General features: G+C 40.4%; 1 protein-coding gene and 1 long non-coding RNA gene across 3 annotated transcripts in view; both read right to left on the bottom strand.

Annotated features, from left to right (window-relative positions):
- FBXO36 (F-box protein 36) overlaps positions 1-23,937 on the bottom strand; it is an 86,002-nt gene that overhangs the window by 61,303 nt on the left and 762 nt on the right. The window contains exon 1 of one of the 2 annotated variants that reach the window (XM_070270585.1): positions 8,304-8,587. The exons of the other annotated variant lie outside the window; for it this stretch is intronic. The gene's annotated coding sequence lies outside the window, so the exon portion shown is untranslated. Of the gene's footprint in view, positions 1-8,303; positions 8,588-23,937 lie in introns of those variants that run through there. 2 annotated transcript variants of the gene reach the window in all.
- On the bottom strand, positions 16,832-23,533 carry LOC111773855 (uncharacterized). The gene is made up of 2 exons (XR_002808502.2): positions 22,905-23,533; positions 16,832-17,420 (listed from the first exon to the last, which is right to left on the bottom strand). It is a non-coding gene; the product is annotated as an uncharacterized lncRNA (long non-coding RNA).

The following is a 23,937-nucleotide window of genomic DNA, read 5'->3' as shown; positions in this document are numbered from 1 at the left end:
TCATTTCAAATTTATGTAATTATCTCCTGAGGGTAAATGCCCTGAGGTGGGATGCCAGGGTAAAGGACACACATACATTACTTGACTAAATTTTGCTGAATTGCCTTTGGCAAGTATATTGGTCAGGATTAGGTTTAACTGAAAATGACAGAACACCCAACAAGCTGGCTTACACAAGACAGCAGTTTATGTGTTTCTGTAAGAGAGGAGGCAGTCCCTGACCCTGGGGACCAGGCACCTTCCATTTTGGTACTCCATCATCTTCAGAACTTGGTTTCTTCTGCACGGGGGGAGATAGCTGCTCAAGTCCTGGCCATCAAATCTGCACTCCAGCCAGCAGGAAGGAGGAAGGGACAAAAAGGGTCTAACTCCCAAGGACTCTTCTGTGAAGTCACACTCACCACTTCTGCCGACATCCTATCGGCCGGAATTTGGTCGTGTGGCTACATCTACCTGCAGGGGAGACTGAGAAATGTCGTCTTTTTTTCTGGGATGCCCATATGTTCAGCTAAAAGTCAGGTAATCTTTTACTAAGGACAGGGGAAAAAAGACATTAGGGACAAGTAAAGGTTTCTGCCATAGGAAAGATGTACTAATTTGCACACCTGTCAGCATCACATAAAAGGAGCCATTTCCCATGCCTTTACCCACGCTGTTCTATCAGCCTCTTCTCATTGCAAATGCCTTTCATTACTTACAAGGAAAAATACTTAACCCATCCTCAAATAAGCCGTGTAGCTTATGCCACCAATATCAGTGATGCATACTTTTCCCCTCCAAAAGCAAAAAGAAGATGCAAACATGGGGACACAAGAGTTCCTCTGCCTTGACTTGTGCTTCAACGTTAAAATTCTGTCCTCCCTCTCGGTAATCTAACCCATAGTTTTATATGCTGCCGAGTCAAAATCTGTATTTTCATTTCTGACCTCCAGAGTCCTACTAAATTATCCAGCTGCTTCCTGTGCACATCCACCTGGGTAATCCACTGGCATCTTATGCTCAACTTCAAAAATTGATCTCATCTTCTTTTCTTACAAACCTACCTACTCCTCCTCCTGCAGTCCTTATTTTGGTGGCATTAGTTGAGTCATTCTAGACTCTTAGCTCTCTGTGATTAAAAAACATTGACTCTGCGGCCAAATTATATCAATTGCACTTTCTTAACAACTCTTGACATTCCTTTCATCTCCACTGTGCTTTTGAGGATCACAATAAAATCTCCTAAGAGGGCTCTCCACCTCCACGCATGAAGCAGGCTGTCTTCAACACGGCAGGTGAAGGCTTCGTACTAAAATGCTACCATGAATGTGATCTTTTTTTTTCTCTTAATTGAAAATCCTTTAAAGTCTCTCCATGGCCAAAATCCTCAGTGTGGCATACCCGGCCCCCCAGACAGTGACCCCTGCCCGCCTCTTCATCAGCATCATCTCACGCTAGGCCCATGACTACACCCCACATTTCAACACATCGCTTGTAGTTTCACAACTGTAGTATCATAATTCAGTGACTTTGCTAAGATGGACCTTCCTAGAATTCTTCCTGCTCCCCACTTCAGTCCCTGGAAAATATCTATTCCATTTTTTAAAGATTCAGATGCTATAGTCAAATCCTGAAGAAAACCCCTCCTAAGATGTAATCCCCTACATGTGGGCGACTTCCTTGCTTTGTGCCATTTTTGTGCTCTGTACTTGCTTCTAAAATATTATAGCAAAAAGGATCAACATTTATTAATCCAACAAATATTTACTGAATTCCCACTGCGTGCTCAGCGTTATGCTAAGAGCTGGATCCAGGACCATGTGCAAGCTGAACATGGACCTCAGGCTGCTGCCGCCTTTAGTCTATACTCTTCTTTGCTAGAAAAGAACTTCTCCTTCCCCATCAATCTCAATGAGATGCTAAGAAGCTGATGTTGCCTTGTTGGTGAAGACGTCAAGAGATATTTTCTTCAGTGTCTTGTCGCTTAGTCAAATGTTCATTTATTTTTGCTTTTATGACTCCATGCTGTTGGCTGCCACTATCAAGAGTCATTTGGATGTTTAAGATAGGAAAATTTGAGGTAACCTTTATTTGACTTATTATTTCTCAAGCTCTTTCCTCAAATTTACCCCTGAAAAAGGCCAGGTTAAGGGGAATTCTGGCAGAGATGAAGGTAGACCTGAGAACAAGATGAATAACTCAGCAAAGACTGGGGAAAAGGTGTTCCAGGTGGAGGGGTAGCAGAAACAAAGACTAAAGGACAGATGTGACATTGGGTGAGTTCAAGAGATGACATCTATGTGAGGACAGGACCCCCACAAACAAGGTTGCAGAGGCTTAGCTCACAGCACACCTTGGTCACAGCAGAGCACTGTGTACTTGGCCCACCTGGCTCACACATGTCCCCTGGAAGAGCAGGTCTGAGGCCTCCATGCTCTGCCTCTGCAGCCCTTCTCCCTCCTACGGCTGCTCTGCAAAAGCTCTACTCCCATTCTACTTCCTTTTCATCTTCCCAATCTCCAGTTTCCTCTTTTATTATCTATCGCCAACAGGAATAGTCTTGGACGAAAAACCTTAAGGAAAGAGAAGATACACAGAAGGAAATCCAGGTACACTAAATTTTGCCCCAAAAGAAATCCAAGATAAGGAGAAACTTGTGAGGTAGAGCAGTGTGACACAGTGCATTCCAGATAGATCAAGAAAGGTCTGGGTGTGTTATTCAGGATCAATCTTGAGTATTTAGTAAGAAAGCAATCATGTTGGGTTATGTAACTTGGAAAGGCAGTGGTGTGGCTGGCCTCAGGCATCGGATTGTCAGCCCCCTCTCTTTCCTTCTGTTTCTCTTCTTCTCTGCTGTTGGCCTCATTATCCTCTATTGCAGATGTATGTCCCTCATGCAGGGGGGAGCCTGGCAGCTAGAAACTCCAAGCCTACATCTGAGGATCTCCAGAGAAACAAGAAACTAACTCTCCCTCTTCAGCTGAAGTTGAAAAATCCCAGGGAATGATTGTAGTGGTCCAGTCTGTGTCAACCACCTACATGCATCCTGGAGGCAGAGGGATTAATGATTGGCCAGGCCTGGCTCACGTGCTCATCTTTGTGCTTGCCCCCCAGTGGATCCCTCAAAGGAGTGGAGGCGCAAGGAGTGGAGAGGGGCAGTGGCTGGAATGAATTCCGGGCAGAAAATAAATTGTCGTTTTGGTTGGAACAGAGACTTTGTGGCAAAGAATATCAGGAGAAAAGTTAGGAGTGGGAAATGGGGCCAGATTGTATAGCTCAACACCCTGTAAGCGAAGCGGAGCACCAGATCTCCTGAAAAGTCTATGTATGTGCTTGTGCACAGCTGATTCTCGTTATTCACAGTACTTAGGTTCTAGAAAGTCGCTGCCAATGCTGAATTAGCGAACACCGGATCACTGCCCTAGGGGAAAACCGGGTAGGTTCCTGGGAGCCTCTGATCACATTTTCATCAACGGATCAACACGTAACCTTGTTTTATGTGTGTTTCTGTTTAAAGATACTTTATTTAACACATGTTGTTGATTCATTAACACTGAACTCACAACCAACAGCACTGTAATTCAGGCCTGAACGAAGCTTATCTAACACACATATTTTCTCCATAAGGCACATCACAGCCTGTTTGCACTTGGGAACATGAGGCAACACTTCAGCACTATGCTTGGAGGCCGTTTTATTATTTTTTTACTTTTATTTTTTGAGAAAGATTAGCCCTGAGCTAACTACTGCCAATCCTCCTCTTTTTGCTGAGGAAGACTGGCCCTGGGGCCGGCCTGGTGGCGCAGCTGTTAAGTGCACACGTTCTGCTTCTCTGCCGCTGGGGGTTTGCTGGTTGGGATCCCGGGAGCGGACATGGCACCGCTTGGCAAAAGCCATGCTGTGGTAGGCATCCCACGTATAAAGTAGAGGAAGATGGGCATGGATGTTAGCTCAGGGCCAGTCTTCCTTAGCAAAAAGAGGAGGATTGGCAGTAGTTAGCTCAGGGCTAATCTTCCTCAAAAAAAAAAAAAAAAAAAAACTGGCCCTGAGCTAACATCCGTGCCCATCTTCCTCTACTTTATACATGGGCTGCCACAGCATTGCTTTTGCCAAGCGGTGCCATGTCCCCATCTGGGATCTGAACCAGCGACCCTGGGCCACGAGAAGTGGAATTGTGCACTTAACCACTGCACCACTGGGCCGGCCCTTGGAGGCCATTTTACACAGTGAAATTACCACCAAAAAGCACAAAAATGAGAACAACGTGGCACTAAGTAGACCATGAAAAGGACACTTGTTTACAGAATGAGAGCTGAACCAAGAAGTCAGCTGGCTGCCTTGTTCTATCTCACCTGGGAATCTGGCAGTGGGTAGACTCAATTTTTTCTCTGCTCTGCATATGTCCAGGAATGACTGGGAAAGCACCAAGAATATACTGATTTTGGGGTTACAAATAAATTTTTAGCGAGCAGGCAAATTCACAAATACAGAAAGTGTGAATAATTAGGACTGACTGTATTTTCCCCTCACTATATTGGAAGATTCATCGAGCAGTGGTGGGCAGGAAGGAGGAAGGCACCAGATGTGGAGACCAACTGAGAGAAGCAGCAGCACTGGTGGGAGGCACTGAGGGAGGGACAGGGAGGCCATGAGGGGTGAACACAAGAGAATCCAAAGGAACGGAGGACGAGACTTGATTTCCAATTGGATATGAAGGGAAGAAGACAGCAATGTCAAGGAGGAGGGAGGAGTCAGTAGCTTGAGCCTAGAAAGATGAAGAACCAAGTCTGGAAGGGGACCTGACTTTGAGCAAGCTGCTGAATTCTGAAGGGGGCCTTTGGTCCTGTCAGATGTTATGTATTCTTCACTCTGAAAAATTTTTTTAGAGTATATATGTAACTGAGGAGCTGGAGGCAGCCACTGAGACAGAATTTGGCATAAAAGGGTATGAATGTGTAAATAATTTTTCCTGCTGAATGCGAAGTTTTCCCTTAAAAAAAAAAGTGCTACAGAGACATTTTATGTAACAACACAAGACCCCAAATAGGCAAAGGAATCCTGAGAAAAAGAACAAAGCTGGAGGTATCACATTCCCTGATTTCAAAATATACCGCAAAGCTCTAGCAACCAAAACGACATGGTACTGGCACAAAAACAGACACACAGATCAATGGAACAGAATCGAGAGGCCAGAAATAAACTCACAAATCTATGGATAGCTAATCTTCAACAAGGGAGCCAAGAACATACAATGGAGAAAGGAGAGTCTCGTCAATAAATGGTGTTGGGAAAACTGGACAGCTACATGCAAAAGAATGAAAATAGATCATTATCTTACACCATACACAAAAACTAACTCAAAATGGATTAAAGACTTGAATGTAAGACCTGAAAGCATTAAACTTCTAGAAGAAAACATAGGCAGTACACTCTTCAACATCGGTCTTAGCAGCATATTTTCAAGTACTATGTCTGATCAGGCAAGTGAAACAATAGCAAAAATAAACAAATGGGACTACATCAAACTAAAAAGCTTCTGCACAGCAACAGAAACCATCAAGAAGACAAAAAGACAACCTAACAATTGGGAGAAGATATTTGGAAACCATCTATGAGATAAGGGGTTAACATCCAAAATATACAAAGAACTCATACATCTCAACAACAAAAAAAACTAACAACCCAATTAAAAAATGGGCAAAAGAGCTGAACAGACATTTCTCCAAAGAAGATATACAGATGGCCAACAGGCACATGAAAAGATGTTCAACATCATTAACTATCAGGGAGATGAAAATCAAAACTACAATGAGATATCACCTCACTCCTGTCAGAATGGCTCTAATTAAGAAGACAGGAAACAACAAGCATTGGAGAGGATGTGGAGAGAAGGGAACTCTCCTTTACTGCTGGCGGGACTGCAAACTGGTGCAGCCACTATGGAAAACAGTACAGAGATTTCTCAAAAAATTAAGAACAGATCTACCATGTGATCCAGCTATTCCATGCTGGGTATTTATCCAAAGACCATGAAAACACGAATGCATACATGCACCCCTATGTTCACTGCAGCATTATTCACAATAGCCAAGACTTGGAAGCAACCTAGGTGCCCATCAAGGGACAAACGGATGAAGAAGATGTGGTATATATACACAATGGAATACTACTCAGCCATAAGAAAGGATGAAATATGGCCATTTGTGATAACATGAATGGACCTTGAGGGTACTATGCTAAGTGAAATAAGTCAGAGGGATAAAGTCAAATACCATATGATCTCACTCATAAGTAGAAGATAACAACAACAACAACAACAAAGAAACACATAGAAACAGAGATTGGCTTGGTGGTCACCAGAGGGGAAGGAGCTGGGGAAGAGGTGATTAGGCACATGAGTGTGGTGATGGATTGTAATTAGTCTTTGTGTGGTGAACATGATGTAATCTACATAGATTTCAAAATATAATGATGTACACCCGAAATTTATATAATGTTATAAATCAATGTTACTGCAATTAAAAAAAAAGAAGAAAAAAGGAGACATTTTAATAGTTTTGTAGAGGAGAAAGACTCATCTTGAAACTAAAGGAACTTACCAGAACAAAAATGTAAGGTAGGGAAGGAAATTGTGCCAATAATTTGAATGTCTTACTTCATAAAATCCTTAAATCATTATTAGGAGGTAGAAAGTATTATCTCCACTTTTGTCTGGGTAAGAAAACAAGATCAGTGACCAGCCCTGTGGCCTAGTGGTTAAGTTTGACATGCTCTGCTTCAGTGGCCTGGGTTTTGTTCCCAGGCGCAAACCTACCTCCCTCATTGGCGGCCATGCTGTGGTGGGACCCACATACAAAAGAGAGGAAGATTGGCACAGATGTTAGCTCAGGGCGAATCTTCCTCTGCAAAAAACAGGAAGATTGGCAACGGATGCTAGCTCAGGGCAAATGTTCCTCAGCAAAAAAAAAAAAGAAAAAGAAAACGAGACCATTTCAAGAGTTCAATGGCTCATCTCCCCTCCTTCATTCTCAGAGAAACTTCCTCCCTCTCCCTCCTGTCTTCCACATTGCTGTAGTCAGAGTAAGTTCCATCCTGCAGCTTCAGTCATGTCATTCTCCTCTGCAAAAATCCTTGGTGGATCCCTATTACCTAGAACAGCAGTATTCAAACTTTTAGTTTTTCATAGCAGAACCCCTTTATTAAGGGAAATTCGGTACAGATTTTATTTATATCTGTTTGTATAGATCTATGTCAATTTACGTTTATCTATTGAATGAAAGGGGTATTTTGTGAAGTTTTTTAATAAGTTCAGATTAATAGCACTTATTATCAAGTTAACAAGAATAAAGAAACTATTCTGATAAAAAGAGAACTTTGAAATTCTGCAGTGAAATATAGATGAGAATGAATATTATTAGTGTTACTCAGGACCAGTAGTCAATTAATTTTTGCATTTATTATAAAATAATACAGGGAAAACCCTGATCCATGCGGAGGATCATAAACCTGTTTGCCACATTACATCTAGAGTGATTTTTTAAAAATGCAAATGTGATCACCACATTTCACAAAGTTTAAAATGCCATCGAATGTAAGTTGAATCATTATTTTATGTATAGCCTAGAACGAAAAAATGCTAATTAAACTCTGAGTTTTGGAGATATTAAGATGTAAAAAAAAGTGTGTCTCACAATCATTGGGATACAGTATGCCAGCCACTTCATCCTCTAAAAAACCAACGGCTCCTGGTTCTCTCGGTAACAGGACAAAGCTGATTATATCCTAAGAAGCCTGCATGGCCTCACCAGACCACTCTCCATCTGCACTGCCCTTCTTTTCATTCACTTCATCTTCCAGGTCGCAGATGAAGCTTCATTTCCTCTGGAGAGCCTTCCCTGACCAGGTCACATCCTCAAGTATGTGGGTGTCGCTCCTTGACAGCACTTAACCATGGCTGACATCTTCCTGGGTTGACATCTTGGCTTGGCTAATATCTTTATTTGATCAGCAGCTAGCTCCATGAGGGCAGAGAACAGGGAACTTCTGTTCCCTACTGTATCCTTAGTGCTTGGGACAGCACCCAGTATCACCCGGTACACAGGAGGCACTCAAACATTTGCCAAATGAATGAATTTAAATCATCTTTTTTTAATTCACATTGCTGATTTGAGAATACTCTTCAATTCAAAGGATCCAGAAGATCCAAAAATGTAAGAGTAGTTAAGGCTTCTATTTCAGAGCTGAATCATTAACAATATCTACCAAATTCTTGTCTCCTTATCACAAACACCAAATTCAGACAAAATGCATTGAAAATTACTTACTATGTGTTAAGACTCTCTGGCTTGATGTTATTACCACAAGGCGGTCAATGAGTTTTCGCGAACTCTCAGCGTTCCAAGATTCTGTGCTGAGCTGATGTGTCTGAACTTCTGCTGACTTTCAGGCCTCCTCTCTGCTCTGATTATACCTGCCTTGTACAGGCACGAATCCAAAGAGGGTTGGGCAGCGCTCAGCCTTCCCAAACAATGACACATTTGTCAGAAATTCTATTGTGTTCGCAGCGATGACAGATGCTTTCCTCTGGCCTGCACCAAAACATGTTCATCTAGATTTTGGAAGCACAAGTTAAGGCATTAAACTGTGGTATATAAAACATTTCAGAGGGTAGGTATTTCTTTTGTATTGCAGGTTTTAAATTAGTAGAAAATATTCCTGAAGAGGAGATTTGAATAAGATGCTTGTGGAACCTCAGAAGCACGTTATTTGAAAAACCAAAGGGTAATCTGAAAACCACTGGCTGGCTGAGTCAATTCTTAATTCTTGATTTACCAGGCACTTCTTGACCTGCTTACTCCCTGGCTGTTTCTCAGTGGTCCTGACACCCAGCTCTTCATCCTACGACAGCACGTTACATATCACTGGCCCTGGAACAAGTCCTGCTCTCACACGCCCTCGGCCCAGAGGACACTCCCCACCTCTTCTTTGTCTTGGTCTCAGCTCACATCTAGTCCTCGTGAGGTCTTCTCTGACCACTGCCACAGCTCAGGATTCGCTCCAGTGCTCTCACCAGGCGGTTCTCATCCACTGCACATGACCTTGCTGTAGTCTGTGTTTGTTTCCTGCCAGACTGCAAGCTTCTAGAGGGAAGGCACTCCATCTTTGCTTGGTTGGCCTGGTCTGGGGCTTGGTGTGCAGCAAACGCTTAATGAAGCCCTTTCTCTCATACCCTTGCCAACGTGGATAGTTTCAGTTTTTTGCGAGTGGAAACATTTCTATCTTGTGGTTTTAAATTGCATTTCCTTCAGATGGCCAACAGGCACATGAAAAGATGTTTAACATCACTAATCATCAAGGAAACGCAAATCAAAACTGCAATGAGGGGCCGGCCCAGTGGCAAAGCAGTTAAGTTCCCACTTTCCACTTCAGCAGCCTGGGGTTTGCTGGTTCGGATCCCTGGTGCGGACCTATGCACAGCTTGTCAAGCCATGCTGTGGCAGACATCCCACATATAAAATAGAGGAAGATAGGTATGGATGTTAGCTCAGGGCTAATCTTCCTAAAAAAACAAAAACAAAAACAAAACACAAAAAACAAAACAAAACAAAAACTACAATGAGATATCACCTCATACCTCTCAGAATGGCTGTAATTAACAAGATGAGAAATAGTAAGTGCTGGAGAGGATGTGGAGAAAAGGGGACCCTCATACGCTGCTGGTGGGAATGCAAACTGGTGCAGGCACTATGGAAAACAGTACGGAGATTCCTCAAAAAATTAAAAATAGAAATACCATATGATCCATCTATCCCACTACTGGGTATTTATCCAAAGAACTTGAAATCAATAATTCAAAGAGACTTATGCACCTCTATGTTCATTGCAGCCTTACTCACAAGAGCCAAGATGTGGAAGCAACCCAAGTGCTCAACGACTGATGAATGGATAAAGAAGATGTGGTATATACATAGGATGGAATGCTACTGAGCCATAAAAAAGAGAAAATTGTCCCATTTGCAACAACATGGATGGACCTTGAGAGTATTATATTAAACGAAATAAGCCAGACAGAAAAAGACAAACACCATATGATTTCACTCATCTGTGGAAGATAAACAAACACATAGATAAGGGAGAACAGATTAGTGGTTATCAGAGGGGAAGGCGGTGGGAGGGTGGGCAAAAGGGGTAAAGGGGCACAGGTGTATAGTGATGGATGGAAACTAGACTATTGGTGGTGAGCACGAGGCAGTCTACACAGAAACTGATCTATAATAATGTACATCTGAAATTATACAGTTACACAATGTTATAAATCAATATGACCTCAATAAAATAAAAAATAAACAAAATTGTATTTCCTTGATCACTAGTAAGTTTAAGCATCTTTCCATGTTTATTACTTGTGTATTTGTTTAGGTGACTGTTTCTTCATATTCTTTACCTATTTTTCCATGAGCCTATTTATCTCATTCATTTGTAGGATTTTTTTTTTTCCTGCCTTGACACTTTTTTTCTTTGCTTGAGGAAGATTGTCACTGAGCCAACATCTGTGCCAATCTTCCCCTATTTTATGTGGGATGTCACCACAGCATGACTCGACGAGTGGTACTAGGTCTGCACCTGGGATCTGAACCTGCGAACTCAGGGCTGCTGAAGCAGAACGCGTGAACTTAAGCACTACACCACCGGGCTGGCCCTGAGAGACTATTTTGAAAGCTCTCCCAAGTAGGAAATTGCATAGCCTTCCATAGTAATTCATCACACTCAGCCAGTTCTTCCCTGTTTAATCTAAATCCCACACACTGCAGTTGGGGCCACTTCCTCTTGTTTTGACCCCTGCTGTGTAAATGGAGAATAGTTGATTATCATCAGTTATGACTAAATCATTCTTTAAAAAAAAAAAGTACTATTAAATAACCCAGGCCTCTGTTGCTTAATTGAATAATCATAGTTATTTCAACCTTTACTCATAGATCTTATTTCCTAATTATTTTTATCTTCATTACTAAACTCTAAGTCCTCTACGTTCTTTAGTGCAGAATCTAGAGCTTAAAAATGGGAACCAGGGACTGGCTCGTGGTGGGCACAACTGGAAGATGACCTCAGGGTTCCTGATTTCTGCACTCCTATTCCTGTCTCTCATTATGGTGCCTTTACCCCTTACACAGCTACTTTCTTGTTTCCTTGGTTGATAGTCACCCGGAAAATATCCATCAGCCAGACTGAGGGGGATTCAGAGCAAGGATTCTTTTAGCTGATTATTGCTTTGCAAGTATTTGACACTCTTAAATCAAAATTCTCTGTCAATCTCTTACCATGTTAGTAAGGAATCTACATTAATAAGGCTGATCCTATCCTCTAAGATTATACCATTATAAGCAGCAAATTTAATGAATATGTTTCTTTTTGTTTTTCCTAGATTGCTGGCCACTTAGTCCTGACCACCCATCTTCCCAGATGGCGTGTATTTTCATAACCACGCTCTGAGTCTGGTTCTTTGTCCAGCGAGCCTGATAGGATGGTTGTAATCTGATTCCCTAATAGACTGATGAGGTTTTCCTAGAGAACATAATTTTAAACCCTGAAAGTCAAAATAGACTGCAGCAAGTCTTCCAAAAGCACTGTTCAAGATTACCACGAACGAGTCTGACAAGGCTTTTGTCTTCGTGAGTAGTCAGTAATCTGTCCAAGTTAAAAAAAAAAAAAAAAAGCTTTAATTAAGGTCACCCTTTTTTAACTTAAGAAATTGTATTAGTTTGGTTCTTCTGAGGCTTCTCTCCTTGGCTCTCCCATGGCCATCTTCTCCCTGCGTGGTCACATGGTTGCCTCTCTGTGCATATCTCTGTGCTAATCTCTTAAGGACAATAGTCATATTGGATTAGGACCAACCCCACAGACCTTGTTTAATTAATTAATTAATTTTTTTGAGGAAGAATAGATTGAGAAGAGCTGGGGTGGGGCTGGCCCTGTGGTGCAGCCGTGAGGTTAGCACGTTCTGCTTCTCGGCGGCCCTGGGGGCTGACATGGCACCGCTTGGCAAGCCATGCTGTGGTAGGCGTGCCACATATAAAGCAGAGGAAGATGGGCACAGATGTTAGCTCGGGGCCAGGCTTCCTCAGCAAAAAGAGGAGGATTGGCAGTAGTTAGCTCAGGGCTAATCTTCCTCAAAAAAAAAAAAAAAAAATAGGCTCTGAGAAATACCAACATTAATGTGGTCATAAAGGCAAGAAGCACTTGAGTTGCCACAAACATAGAAGAACCAGGAAAAAAAATCCATGGGCTATAAAGAAGAAGAGCATTTCAAGGAAAGCCTGATCAACAGCATGAAATGTCAAGCATGCCAAGGTCACATAATCTCCTTTGGATTTAGCAATTATAGAGTCACTGAGTAACTAGGAGGAGTGAGAGGGAGGTAGGGGATGGCTTAAGGAAGAATGACAGAAAAGGTCATGCAGGCAGTGAATACTTTGTGAAGGAAAAGAGTAAAAGATGAGAGATAGGAAGGGATGTAGGGTCAAGGATGTGATTTCTTTTGGAAGAGAGCAACTTGAGGGGAAAGTGTAATTCAAGAGCAATTTATCGTATATTAACCTCTGAGTCACTCATTGTTTTCATTGAATTTCTATCTCATTACTTCCATTTACAAATATTTTTCCTCCAAGATCTGTCCTGTCTTCTTAAACAGCAGGAAACTTTTTGCTTTTTATAGCTGCAAAGTATTATATCCAAACTTCTGAAAGTACTGAGTGTCAACTATCTTTTATTCTTTAGCTCACATGTCAGACCTGCCATTGAGCTGTACCACTTAAGTGAACCAGGCTCCTGAATGCTCACAGCTCCTGAAGGTTCTGTACTTAATTATTTAAGTTCACGACTGTGGTTCCTCTCCCTCTGCTCCTGTTTTCTTTTTAAAGATATGCTTTTTGGTGAGGAAGATTGGCCCTGAGCTGACATCTGTTGCCAATCTTACTCTTCTTTTCTTTTTCTCCCCAAAGCCCCAGTACATAGTTGTATATCCTAGTTGTAGGTCATTCTAGTTCCTCTATGTGGGACAACACCTTAGCATGGCTTGATGAGTGGTGCTAGGTCCACACCCAGGATCCAAACTGGCGAATCCTGGGCCGCCTAAGCAGAGTGTGAAAACTTAATCACTCAGCCACAGGGCCGGCCCCTGTTCCTGGTTTTGACATTTTCCTTCATTGCGTTGTAGGAAGACACACAATTAAAACACTTTTTTTTAGGGAAATGAAACAGAGATGTAGCTGTGGCATTTGGAAAAAGTGTCAAGTACGGCTGGCCAAAGAAGGTTACTCTCTGCTTGGCCATGAGTGGATCCCAGGTGTTCATTTAGGCTCTCGAAATCCGTTTCTCATCTATATAATAATGGTACCCATCTTATAAGCTTGTTGTAAGGATTAAATGCCACACCTGTTGTAAGCATTCAATGATGTTTAGTTTTATTATAATTATTAGGTTTATTATTAAAAAGATGTGACAAATGGATCAAGCAAATTCTATTTGATTGACTATAGGTTGTAAGACGGTTCTTAGGTAAATAATTGCTCATTGAGGCTATAGTAAGAAAAAACCAAACTGATCTCATTTACTTAAATAATTAGGAAGTCTTTTTCAATACTGAATCATACCTTAACACCACAGTGAAGATTCTTAAAAAGGAAGACATCAACCAATCCCTCCAAATGCCCGAACGATTGTATAAGCCATTTAGAATTCCTAAATATTATGTAGATATTAGGATACTAGCATAGTTATTCACTTTTTTTAAAAAAAATTCAATTTATTTAAACCAAACCGCCCCCCCCCAAAAATTCACCCATTCCTCCTATTCTGCACCCCCACCCCGCCCCTGCCGGCAACCACCAACCTGTTCATTGTATCTATGAGTTTGGTTGTTTTTTTAGATTTCACATGTAAGAAAGATCATACAGTATGTGCCTTTCCCTGTCAGACTTATTTCACTCAGCATAATGCCCTCGAGATTCATCCATGTTGTCACAAATGGCAGGATTTCATTCTTTTTTTTCTCCCCAAATCCCCCCAGCATATCGTTGTGTATTTTAGTTGTGGGTCCTTCTAGTTGTGGCATGTGGGACGCCGCCCCAACATGGCCTGATGAGCAGTGCCATGTCCGAGCCCGGGATCTGAACCAATGAAACCTGGGGCTGCCAAAGTACGCAAACTTAACCACTTGGCCACCGGGCTGGCCCCTTCACTCTTTTTTACGGCTAACTACTATATAGAGAGAGATAGGTAGGTAGCTAAACACACACACACCATAATTTCTTTATACATTCATCCATCAATGAGCACTTAGGTTGTTCCCATTTTGGCTATTATAAACAATGCTGCAATGAGCAGGAGGGTGCACCTATCTTTTTGGTTTTTGTTGTTGTTTTTGAGGAAGATGAGCCCTGAGCTAACTACTGCCAATCCTCCTATTTTTGCTGAGGAAGACTGAGCCCTGAGCTAACATCCATGCCCATCTTCCTCTACTTTATACTGGGACGCCTACCACAGCATGGCTTTTTGCCAAGCTGTGCCATGTCCGCACCCGGGATCTGAACCAGCAAACCCCGGGCCGCTGAAAAGCGGAAGGTTTGCACTTAATCACTGCCCCACCTGGCCGGCCCCTGTATTTCCATGATGATTAACGACCTAGAGCATCTTTTCAGGTACTTGTTGGGCATCTGTATGCCTTTTTTGGAAAAACGTCTATTCAGATCTTCTGCCCATTTTTAAATCGGATTGTTTGGTTTTTGGTATTGAGTTGTATGAGTTCTTTAAATATTTTAGATATTAACCTCTTATCAGATATATGATTTACAAATATTTTTTCCCATTCAGTGGGTTGGCTTTTCATTCTGTTGATGGTCTCCTTTGCTGTGCAGAAGCTTTTTCATTTGGTGTCGTCCCACTTATTTTTGCTTCTGCTGCTTTTGCTTTTGGTGTCAGATTCACGATATCATTGTCAAGACTTATGTCAAGGAGCTTACCACCTATGTTTTCTTCTAGGAGTTTTATAGTTTCAGGTCTTATATTTAAGTGTGTAATCCACTTTGAATTAATTTTTGTGTACGGGTAAGACGGTGGTCCAGTTTCATTCTTTTGCACGTGGCTGTCCAATTTTTCCACCACCATTTATTGAAGAGACTGTCCTTTTCCTATAGTGTATTTTTGGTTCCTCTGTCATAAACTAATTCGCCATACATACATGGGCTTATTTCTGGGCTCTGTATTCTGTTCCATTGATCTATGTGTCTGTCTTAATGCCAATACCATGCTGTTTTAGTTACTATAGCTTTGTAACATAGTTTGAAATCAGAGAGTGTGAAGCCTCCAGTTTTTTTGCTCTTTCTCCTGATTGCTTTGGCTATTTGGGGTCTTTTATAGTTCCATACAAAGTTTAGGACTGTTTGTTCTCTTCCTGTGAAAAATGCTATTGGGATTTTGATAGGGATTGCATTGAATCTGTACAGCACTTTTTGGTCGTATGAACATTTTTTTTTCTTTTGCTGAGGAAGATTTACCTTGAGCTAACACCAGTACCAATCTTCCCATACTTTTGTATGTGGGATGCCACCACAGCATGGCTTGATGAATGCTATATATGTCCACGCCCAGGATCAGAACCCACAAACCCTGGGCTCCCGAAGTGGAGTGCACAAACTTAAGCACTCGGCCACTGGGCTGGCCCAGGCTCTCTTGTTTTCTTATGGAACTTTCATAGAGTATGTTTGTGTGTATAACACTTAGCTTTTCAATCCACATAAAAATTTTTTTAATGTATATAGTATAAGATAGGGATTCAGGAAATTTTTTCTAACAATTTTAATAGCCGACTGTTGCAATAATTATTGAATGGTTCTTCATTTCCCCACTGATTTGAAATGTCAAGTGGGCATTTGAGATGAGATTCAAACGAGTGGGAGGATTTAGATGTGGGGAGACAGACAGGAAGCTACCCAGGTGATTAGGGCTAAGTGTACAGCAAGAGCATGGGAAAGCGATGAGTGTTACTTAAGGAATGGTGAGTGTGGTGGTCCTGGACCCAGAAAGTACACAGTTTATAGTGATCCGAAGAATCATTTGGAGAAAAATAGCAAACTAAAATTTTAATACAGGCATACCTCATTTTATGGCACTTTGCTTTATTGAGCTTCACAGATATTGCATGGCAGCCAAGACCCTCCACCAGGAAAAGGATTATAACTCGCTGAAGGCTCAGGTGATGGTTAGCATTTTTAGCAATAAAGTATTTTTTAATTAAGGTATGCACATTGTCTTTTTAGGCATAATGCTATGGCACACTTAAGAGACTACAATATAGAATAAACATAACTTTTACACGAACTGGGAAACCAAAAAGTCATGTGACTTGCTTTATTGTGATATTTACTTTATTGTGGTGGTCTGGAACCAATTCTGCAATATCTTCGAGGTATGCCTGTATACAGCTAAAAGATATATACTTTTTGTTTTTTTTAAATAAAATTCACTATGCATTCAAAGTAAAATCTTTCAGCAAACTTGAAATAAAGGAAACATCTTTGATTTGAAAAAACGTACAGCAAACATTGCACTTAATGGTGAAATATTGAAAGCCTTCCCCATAAGCCCAGGAAGAAAATAAGAATACCTGGTGTCATCATTTCTCTTCAACATTTTAGTGGAAGTCTTAGCCAATGCAGTAAGGCAAGGATAAAGATATAAGGATTAGAAAGGAATAAATATGTCACTATTCACAGATGACATGAATGTGTCAGAACCTCTAAAAGAAGTACAAACGATTAGAATTAGTGACTTAGCAAGATCACTAGATAGAAGGAAATTTACTAGAAGCAAAACACAATTGTGTTTTTATTACTAGTTACAAATAGAAAATACAATTTTAAGACGCAATATAACTTACAACAGAGTAAAAAAGTTAAACACCCAGAAATCCAACAAAAATATATATAAGATTTCTACACTATCAGAAATCATTGAGCAAAATTAAAGAATACTTAAAAAATTCTAAAAGGGAGGATATACACTATTTGTGGATTGGATTGTCAAGATGTCAATTCACCACGAAGGGATCTACACATTCATTGCAATCCCAATCAAAACACCAAAAGGTATTTTTGTGGAAATGTAAGCTGATGTGTAAAAATAAAAAAAAAAAAAAAGGCATGAGATGAGCAAAGAGTTACGACAATCACTTTCATGGAAAAGCTGAAGTTTGACTGGTTTGGTACTGGACGAAGACGATGCAAGATGAATAGGTAACAAACACTTCTTCAGTATTTGCTGTTGTGTACCAGGCACTCTGCTGGGTGTTGTTCAAAGAGCATTCCACAGAACCTCAGTTCCTGAGATGCTCGGAGAAAGAGGTCGGTAGTCACAAGCCCATAGAAGCTTCACGCTGCAGTCTCCTCCTGGAGATTCAGAAGCACAGTAGGATTTTAGAGGCTCTGAGAAATTTCAGAGAAGAGAAGTAAATAGAATTATGTTTAACCCAGGATTTTCCAGTCTTATCTGATCATGAAGCCTCTCTTTGAGAAACCCTGGCCTGGAGTGCTGTTTACATATATCTGGTTCTCACCATATCCGTGAAGTAGCCAAGGGCTGAATTGTTCATTTTACAGATGAAGAAATGGAACTTCAGGCGGGTGAAGACTGACACCAGGTCATACAGTTACTAATACAGAATCTTTGATGCAAACTCAATTTTTCTTAAAAAAAAAAAATCCAGTGCTTTTTCCAGGTAAAACACTACTTTCATATGAAATAACATTTTAGAGATGGAATAAACCTTAGTGATCTCTTGGACTAGTAACCTTATTATGCTGATGAGGCGACTGGGGCCCAGACAAATTAAGTGCCTTGCCCTAGGTCAAGAGCTTGCAGACTAGCAGGAGGAACAAAAGGACCCATGACTCAGTGACTCCCAAGTAAGTGCTCTACTGCCCCGTATAATTAGGAGGCAAATCTGTGTCAGTGGAGGGTGAGACCAAATTAACTGCCCAGATTGAGTAGGCGCTCACAGGTGCTGAAGAGAACGATTTACCTGGGAAAAGATGATACCGGAGCTATGTCAAGTTGTCCTGTAACTTTGAAAGAGGATCTAGGAGCCACTTGTGGACTAGGTTATAATATGATAAAGCACTAAATACTGTAATTTTTAAGAGTTTAATCACCTCATTTGTATTATTTTCTCTCTCTCTTCCAAAAAGTGCCACATACCACTTTAAGAAATTTTAATAGGAATTTGAATTTCTGATGAAGAGTGATTTCACAACACTAATGGGGCACATCCTGGAGTGTCACAGGTTGGGCATCATTTCTCTGAAGTGTGTCAGATACGAGGACTAGAAGAAGAAGGTGGTAAGCATCCACCTGGCTGAACCTGTAGGGCAGGGAAGGGTATGTTTACTGCAGGTGCTGCTGTCAGAGCAGGCGGAGAAACCAAACACTCCCTGATGAGGGCCTTGAGCAGGGTTGGGCTGAAGGCTCGAAGATGTAGTGAAAAAGGGAAAAGCCTATCTTATAAGGGCAGAGGGAAAAACAAGGGACCCTGGGAGACAGATAAAGAGACAGCTGAAAAAGAGGAGGGTAAGTCAAGACGTAAACGACAGGGAAGAGGAAAATAAATGAACACAAGTATTCCATTTGGACTTTAAAGGAACAGCAGCAGTCCTTTCTGGGGGAAACATTTTGCTTGTGGCTGATGGCCACTGGGCAGAATGGGCAACATAGCTTTGAAGTCTGCAGAAACGTTCAATACCATCAGCAGGAAAGGTTCCCTTGGGGACAAGGAAAGAGCATCCAGAAGCAAAAGGGGAAAGTATGTCTGCTGTCCTCTGCTTTATCTTTTCCATGTATATGACTCTTGGGGACCTTACATGGGCAGGGCTAGAGTAGAGCATGATTTAGGGGTTCCTGGGTCCCCTGGGAAAATACCATCATCATATCAAGTTGACGGCACCCCATCCAGCTCCCCAAATGTGCAATCTGGTGCCTACTTAATATGATTTCAATTTTCTTGAGAATTCTGTTCTTTAAGCTTTACTAGGGGGCAAATAAACCTATTCAGTGGATCCCCTTCGCCTCATTTCACTCTCCATATCTCTCTTTTAGCTCATCAGTACTATCTCATGCCCAAGAAGGCAAAAGAGGACATTTAGTTTCTCAAAAGTAATTATTATCTACATTAAAAACAACAAAAAAAGCAAAAACGTAAGGGGTTTCTAGACTCCTAAAATCTCCTTAAAATTTCATAAGTAATCATTAACCCACATGCACCCTCTCTAAATCTGTTGAATTAGAATTGTTCTCCCCCCACACGACAAAATCAGTAGAATCTTCGGTGGCATGGGTACTAATGCTGCCCATGATCTAATGTGAGAGGTGGCTCAAAGGTGGCGCTGAAGAAACAGGCAGATGCTGAGGCACAGAGCAAGCTGATGTGTCAAGAGGAAGGGCTATCCACTTACATTTTCATTTTAAATCTTTGTTGCTTTTCTCTGATTATAAAAATAAATGCTCATTGTAGAAAAATTCAGACCTTTCAGAAATATGTAATTCAGAAAGTGAAAGTAATTCATAACTCCAGCCGTAAGAGCAAATCATTCCAGCTTTTGCCTCTAACATTTATTTAAAAGTCACTAACATTTACTTAAAACAAAATAAAACCCTTGTGGTGGTGGTTTTTTAAAATGGGATCATACTACGTTTAACCCAGCAACTTGCTTTTCTTGCCTAAGTTTTAATTTGGTCTACTGAATAAATAAGAGATCCATCACATTGTTTTTAAAAGGTTGCATAGTATTCTATGGTATGAATGATTCACAGTTTAAGGAAATTTCCACTAATGGAAAGATGTTTTTACAATTATTTTACTTTGGTGAACATTCTTGCTCACATATCTTAGTACACATGTGAAAGCAGTTTTTGGATATAAAATTCTAGGAATGGGTTTGCTGGGTCAAAAGGTGAACGTATTAACGTTTTTATTAGACTATACTTCAATTCTAATTCTTTTTTTTGGTGAGGAAGATTGTCCCTGAGCTAACATCTGTGTCAATCTTCCTCTATTTTGTATGTGGGATGCTGCCACAGCATGGCTTGGTGAGCGGTGTGTAGGTCTGCACCAGGAATCTGAACCTGTGAACCCTGGGCCGCCTAAGCAGAGCATGTGAACTTAACCACTACACCCCGGGGCCGGTCTCCAAATTTTAATTCTTTAAAATTGGTCTGTAGTTTGAAATGGCATCGGCACAATTCTTTGTTGCAAAGTCTTTCAAAGAACGGCCACCAAGTCTAGTTTTTTCTAATTCCTTTTTCAGAATCACTGAGATGAGTTTCCCATCACAGCTGGCAGGTGACCTTTTTCAGTGTTTTCAGTTTGTCAGAGCTACATGACTCGAAAGCATGTCAAAAATACTTGCCATTTTGGGGAGTAAGTTTTTGGATTTTTTTTTTTCAGGTGACGTTAACTTCAGGTATCTTTTAGGAGTTTTGAGGATTAAGATAGACAAAATAAGACTAATCTATTACCCAACTCTTCCTTCTTTCATCTCCTGGAGTGACTACAACATGTCAGTACTCCTGGGACAACCACCTGTGTTATTAGCTGCAAGAGGCCATATCTGCCAATTCTCATCTACTTAGCATACGGTTACTGTTTCTAGCAGTTTTCTAGTATTTGTGACATTAAACCTAAGTATTTAGTTCTGACTACTTTAAGCAACACGTCTATGAAATAGATAAAAGGACAAAGAAGAGAGAATTTCAAGTGCAAAATACTGATAATAGTACCTTCCTGCACCTCTTAGTCTAAAGTGGTTTTTGCTTCCTCTGGATTCAGATTTTAAAGTGTCTGTGCTATTCATTAAGTTGGCAATGAACTTCCTTTGGACTTAAAAAAAAGATACAAAAGTTAAACCATCTAAATGTTTATATAAATCAGATCACTATGTTCCTCCTACTAGAATCTATGCTGCATGAGACAAGGGACTTTGGTTCACTTATGTTTCTCCAGCATCTACAATAGCAGCCTGCATATATACGGCATTTCATACATATTTGCTGAATGATAAATTCTTTGAAGTCAAGCATCTTCTTACAGTTTTGCATCCCTATGGTAAATGCCAACTTGCTGATTAAAATTAAGGAAAGGATCTTCATTCAGGAACACAACTTAAGACTTCCCTAGAAGCTAAATGTGAAATATCACTGGCCTAAATAATACTCAAGATTCTTTCCCATATATACAATGGAATACTACTCAGCTGCAAAACAGAACAAAATCATTCCATTTGCAATAATATGGATGGACCTTGAGGGAATTATGTTAAGTGAAATAAGCCAGCTGGAGAAGGATAATCTGTGTATGACTCCACTCATATGAGGAATTTAAAAATGTGGACTAAGAACAGTCTAGCGGATACCAGGGGAAAGGTGGGGTGGGGGGTGGGCACAAAGGGTGAAGTGGTGCACCTACAACACGAATGACAAACATTAATGTACAACTGAAATTTCACAAGATTGTAACCTATCATTAACTCAGTAAAAAATAAAGATTCTTTCCAACCCTAATGTACTATAAATCTACTAGTTTTCAAAGAATTAGAATCTAATATAATATATATACTACTAAAACTAGAGTGAGACTATTGGGTAAATGTTTGATTTAGAAGGCAGTGCACTGATTTTTCTAAGCCTTCCGATCGTCATTATAAAGATCAGATTTCAGAATTAAACTTCATTGACTCCAAGCTATATTCCATAAGTCCCTTTTTTGAAGGAAAAAAAAAAAATCAGGGCATCAAGTTGTTAAGTGGAAATGCCTCCATAATCATGAAAATATATTTTTAATGTTGCTGTATAAGCAAGAAGGCAAAGAAGCTTTTATATTTATATTTATATTCTGGACTAGGCCAATGGTGGTATGACATTAATGAGAGATATCTGCCTTCAAATCCATGTCAAATGTGCAGTTATTTGGACTTAAAGCCAATAAAAATAAAAGCAGTGAAAAAGAATTAAAAAAGGAATCAGAGTGAAAAAAGGATCCATCTAAGTCTGGGGCATATTTTGGATAATATACAACATTTTGGGGAATAGAGGCAGAAAGAAAGATTTAAAAATGTACAAGAATCAATTTTAGAAAGTCACTCCAGAAAAAAGTCCATCTTATAAAACACAATTTAATTCTAGTCTTTTAGTACTTATTTATGTCAGACCACCTCTTACTGGATGTTTGGTTTCCTGTGCTGAGACTTAGAAAAATTATCTTGTGGTTAGAAAATAGCATATTCTCAAGACAGTTGACAGAAAAGACTGGTTTTTTTGGCTTACTATTTTTTACAACAAATTTTACTTTAAAAAGAGAGTGAATTAATCAGATTTGAAATTAACTCGCGCTGGTAGAACTGTAGTGGATATATTCAGTCTGCTTAAAAAAGAAAATAGATCATATCTTGAAGAGGATTTTATATATAAGCAGATGACAGAAAGAATAGGGCCTGAAATAAAGGAGAGTTTCGGGGTGTTTTTTTTTTAAAAAAAAGGAAAGAAAGAAAAAAGAAAGAATTAAGAATACTTGACGGGGAGTGTGGGGGGGTACTTCATAAAACAGAGGAGCTGGAGGAAGGCAGGTGCCCGAGTTAGACTAGAGAGCAAAGTCTGAAGAACCTCAACAGAAGCATTCTTGGGGAAAATGAACGCCAGGAGCCCTCCTATGGTTAATTTACTAAAACAAAAAGGTAAACAAGTATTCAACTTGTTGAGGCTTACAACATCAGAACATAGTACACTTGTAATACCAGACCCTCAAGAAAAAGAAATGCTGAAAAAAAATTTTTAAAGACAAATTATGGAAAAGGTTGTAAAGTAAAAATTAGAACATTCTAACTTACTTGAGGTAGATGAGAACAGAAAATGAAGTACGGATATGGTAAGATATTATTGCTTTCAATTATGCACGTTAGAAACGGAAGAACTGTTAGGATCATACATCGGAAAGCAAATGGAAAATAGTCAATCCTAAAAACGCACAAAAAAGTCAATTTCAGCATTTAAGAAATTCCAAGTAACTGTGTAAAAATTCCTAAAACAAGTGTTTAATAAGAATTTGACAGTCTACCATGCTTGTAATATTGATATTACATTTGTAATATTTATAAATTTTAAATTTAAAAAATAAATCTATTTTAAAAGTTGCTTTTGAGGCTATAAAAAAATTATTCTCTGCCTATTTAAGGGCTCATGGAAAAACTGATGCAATGTTCAATATCTACACCAAAACAAATATATATGAAGTTCTATATTTGATTTTATAGGAATGCCATCTATTAAGGTACAAGGTGCATGAATGTCTCAATGACAGGCGTACGCTCGGCCAGGAATCGTGTTCCGAAACGTGTTCCGAGTGGAGGCGGCCCAGTCCAACTTGATCATTTCCAGGGCTCAATAAATCATCCAAAAGTCCACCTTCCATAGCTAAAGTAGTCATAAAAATAGGCCGATGGTTACTTTAGTCCAGCGATAGCATAATCCTCGGTCTTATTGTTGTGGAGCAGATGTCATGATGGGTGGGGCTGACGGGCCGAGCAGCTGAAAACATTTTTGGACCACCCCCCGCACACTTTCAATGGGATAGAAGGGACTCCGAAAAGGTAAGGGAAAAGCTCTCCACGATGAGTCCCTACCAGAAATAAGGAAGTTTTGGTGTGGTCGTGGTACACGGAAAGACCACAATGAGATTTTTCAAATCTCCCATGATTAAGTCCTACCCTGGAAAAGAGATCGTCCCTTTCTTCCCTCCCCTGCCGGCTTCTCCTTGGGACACTTGGCTGAGTCTGTCTTTCCCTCCTTCCCACGCTGAGGTGAGGCTGCACGCAAACCAGGGACGCCTGTTTTTCTCTTCGCGCGGAGGGAACTCTGCGGGTA

This window comes from Equus caballus, chromosome 6 (assembly GCF_041296265.1).
Source record: "Equus caballus isolate H_3958 breed thoroughbred chromosome 6, TB-T2T, whole genome shotgun sequence".
Taxonomy (NCBI): domain Eukaryota; kingdom Metazoa; phylum Chordata; class Mammalia; order Perissodactyla; family Equidae; genus Equus; species Equus caballus.
This window is presented reverse-complemented; position numbering and strand designations above follow the sequence as displayed.